This window comes from Myotis lucifugus, unplaced genomic scaffold (genome assembly GCF_000147115.1).
Source record: "Myotis lucifugus unplaced genomic scaffold, Myoluc2.0 scaffold_9891, whole genome shotgun sequence".
Lineage (NCBI taxonomy): Eukaryota > Metazoa > Chordata > Mammalia > Chiroptera > Vespertilionidae > Myotis > Myotis lucifugus.
Genome location: NW_005880939.1, coordinates 1 through 3,644, shown reverse-complemented (window position 1 = coordinate 3,644; position 3,644 = coordinate 1). Strand labels below are relative to the sequence as shown.

The 3,644-nt window shown below is 36.9% G+C and overlaps 1 pseudogene; it reads left to right on the top strand.

Annotated features, from left to right (window-relative positions):
• The first annotated feature begins 1,558 nt into the window (after nt 1-1,558).
• LOC102421377 lies at nt 1,559-2,975 on the top strand (annotated as a pseudogene).
• The last annotated feature ends 669 nt before the right edge of the window (nt 2,976-3,644 follow it).

Sequence of the window (3,644 nt, the reverse complement as noted above, 5' to 3'; positions counted from 1 at the left end):
TATGTATACCTTTTGGCTAGATTTACCAATTGTTATCCTTTTGCTATATAGTTGCTTTTTCTCTATTTATACAGTAAGTTCTCACTTAATGTTGTTGATAGGTTCTGTAATTTGAAGCAAAATGATAAATAATAAAACCAGTTTTACCATAGGCTAATTAATATAAATAAGAATTAAGGCCCTAACCAGTTTGGCTCAGTGGATAGAGTGTCTGCCTGCGGACTGATGGGTCCCAGTAGGGGGCATGCAGGAGGCAGCTGATGGATGTTTCTCTCTCATCGATGTTCTAACTCTCTATCCTTCTGGCTTCCTCTCTGTAAAATAAAACATATATATTAAAAGAAAAGAATTAAGTTCCTGTGGAATCTCATCAATATTATAACAATACAACATTGAACAAAACAATGTTATTCAAGGACCTGCTGTATATACATTTTTAAATTGAACCTTCCAAAAGTAAGTTTCAGTCACCAAGATGATTCCCCCACTATGTTTCAGTATATTTTTCTTTTCTTTGTTAAAATATTTTTTTATTGATTTCAGAGAGAAAGGGGGGGAGAGAGAAAGATGGAAACATCAGTGATGAGAGAGAATCATTGATCAGCTGCCTCCTGCACACCCCACACTGATCAAGCCCACAACCCGGACATGTACCCTAACTGGGAATCAAACCATGACCTGGTTCATAGGTCGACCTCAACCACTAATTATTGACAGTATTACAGATGTCTCCCATCCCCCCATATATATATTTCTAAAATAAAGGACATTTTATTTCTTACCTATAATTAATGTGATAAATTAAAACAATACTGATGTAATATCTGTACTAAAATTCTCATATTTGACCTCAAAATGTTTAACTTTTAAGATTAAATCAGGGATTGCACCTTTCATTTGTCATAGCTTTATAGCCTTAAATCTAGAACTTCTTTAATTAGATTGAAATGGAATATTTGGGGCAAGAATATTTTATAGACAATGCTATGTATTTAATACTGCATCACATCAGGAAGCTAATAAGGCCCGTTCAATATTTTTGTTGTTCTTTGATTAATAAGAAATGTATGAGGTGAACTTTACAAATATGAATTCCTGTTTTTCAAAGAACTTCCAATGATTGTAGCATTCATTGATGATTCTTGTGTGAATGTTTTAATACATTGGTGATTGTAGGATCATATTTTTAATTTAATGTCTTTTCTCATCCGTTGAAAGGATTCCTGTCTTAGACCCAAGTCTACTTTCTCTAAAAAGAAAGTCGTTAACTTTGACTTCATATCACTGAATGGGAAGAGCAGCAGTCCAGCCAATATGTTCTAAGATATAAAAGTGGTGTATACTTGGTGCAGCCTGTGGTGTATCCCTGGCAAAAGCTACATGGCAGAGGGATAGACAAGTTAGAAGATGCCATCAATATGCCAAGCCAGTCAAACCACGCTTGTCAGTTCGTGAGATCTGCGGGGGGATATCCACTGCTGGCTGTGTCTTGAGGCTAAAGCCAGGCCTTACTACAGGACACATTGCCTTGTTCACCACCACCTTTGTTTACAGTTCAATGGAGTTTGAAACAGCACTAGCAAACTTTCAAGCAGGGGCTAGATGTCCCATCTGTTTGGACCACTTGAAAGACCCAGTGACCCTTCATTGTGGTCATAACTTCTGTCTCTCCTGCATCAATATGTCCTGAAAGGTTCTAACTGATACTTTCCCCTGTCCCTTTTGCCAATTTTGCTGTCTAGAAAGAAAATTTGCAAGCAACCCCCAGCTGGGCAGTTTGACTGAAATTGCTAAGCGACTCCAGGTAAGAAGAAGCAAGAGGAAGAAACAGGAAGAGGTTTTATGTAAAAAACACAATCACGTTTTGAGTATTTTTCTGTCAAAAGGACTTAGAGGTTTTATGTCCACAGTGCAGGTTCTCCAGTGATCACCAGAATCATTACATTTGGCCCATAGAAAAAGCTGCCCCCTATCATCGGGAAAAATTGGAGTTCTGCATTGAACCATGGAAGGAGGAAATGGAACAAGTTGAAAAAGTGATAACTATGCAAACCAGAAAATCTTTGGAACTGAAGAAGAAGGTAGAATATAGGAGAGACAAAATAAGGTCTGAATTTGAACAACTGAAGTTGTTTCTCCAAAATGAGCGAGAGACAGTTCTTCGGCAATTAAAAGATGAAGAAATGGATATTTTAACAAAACTAAATGAAAACCTAACAAAATTTTCAGATCATGTTTCCACATTAAAAAACCTCTTAAAGGAGATAGAGAGCAAATATGTGAAGTCAGACCTGGAATTCCTGACAGAAGTTAAAAAGTATCTACCATAGATATAAAACCTTAAAGGCCCCTCTACCTTTTTCATTCCAGTTGAAGGAGTATGGTTACCATCTTCCTCCATAATATTCTGGCCTAAACAAAATTATCAAGCGATTTCAAGTTGATGTATTTCTAGACCCTGAAACAGCACATTGTAAACTTACTGTCTCAGGTGATAGAAAGACAGTGCAGTATGGACATAGGGTGAAAAACTTATCTCGTAACCCAAGGAGATTTTATCATGGCCCAGCTATTCTGGGTTCTGAGGGATATAATTCTGGAAGACAGTATTGGGAGTAGAAGTGAAAGACAAGTTTGAGTGGGTCTTGGGTGTCTGTAAAGACTCTATTTCCAGAAGAAGGAGTCAGAATCCATCAATTTTTTTTCAGGATGGATTGTGGTGTATCGAGCAAAATGGTCAGAATAATTATATTGCTTTGGGTCCTAAAAATATATATCTTGTGCCAAAAGTAATGCCTAGTAAGATTGGCATTTTTTAAGACTATGAATTGGGTGAGGTTTCCTTTTATAATTTGAGTGATAGATCTCTTCTCTATATTTTTAATGATTGTTTTACAGGAGCACTTTGGCCTTATTTCTATACTGGAATGGACTCAAAACCTCTTAAAATCTGTACAGTAACAGATTCTGAATAATGAACTATTATAAGACTCTTGTTTCTTTTAAGTTCGTGGACAAAACTAAGCTAGTGTATCTGCCTCAACAATTCCGTGTTTATTTTTCCTTTAGACAACCAGAATGGTTTTTATCTCAGTTTGGTCAACTTCTAGAGAATGTGGCTAAATGCCTAGTTTACAGATAACTTACCAGATCCAATTGGAAAGTGGTTTAGAAATTCTAAGATAAAATACTTATTATTAAAATGTATTACTTTAGCAGTCTAGTATTGACAAAATCCAATAACTTTTCTGTATTAATTGCCTCCATGTTTTCCCTTAAAAAAGAAAACCTTTACTAAAGACATGCATGACCACTCCAGGACCACCTGCTCTGTAAAGGCAGCCACTCAACTTTCATCTGTTTACCGCAATAATTCTCTGTAATGTGTTTTGTTCTTTTTATTATGTCTTTGTCAATTTTGACTTAGTACATTGGATTTTCTGTGGAGATGCTCATCTACACTAATAAAAGAGAAACATGGTAATTAGTGTACGACCGCTACCCTTTTCATTGGCTAATCAGTGAGTATATGCAAATTAACTGTCAGCCAAGATGGCGGCCGGCAGCCAGGCAGCTGGAAGTGAACATGAGGCTTGCTTGCTGCAGTGAAGGAGGACTCCAACGTTCCCCACCTCACTTGCCGG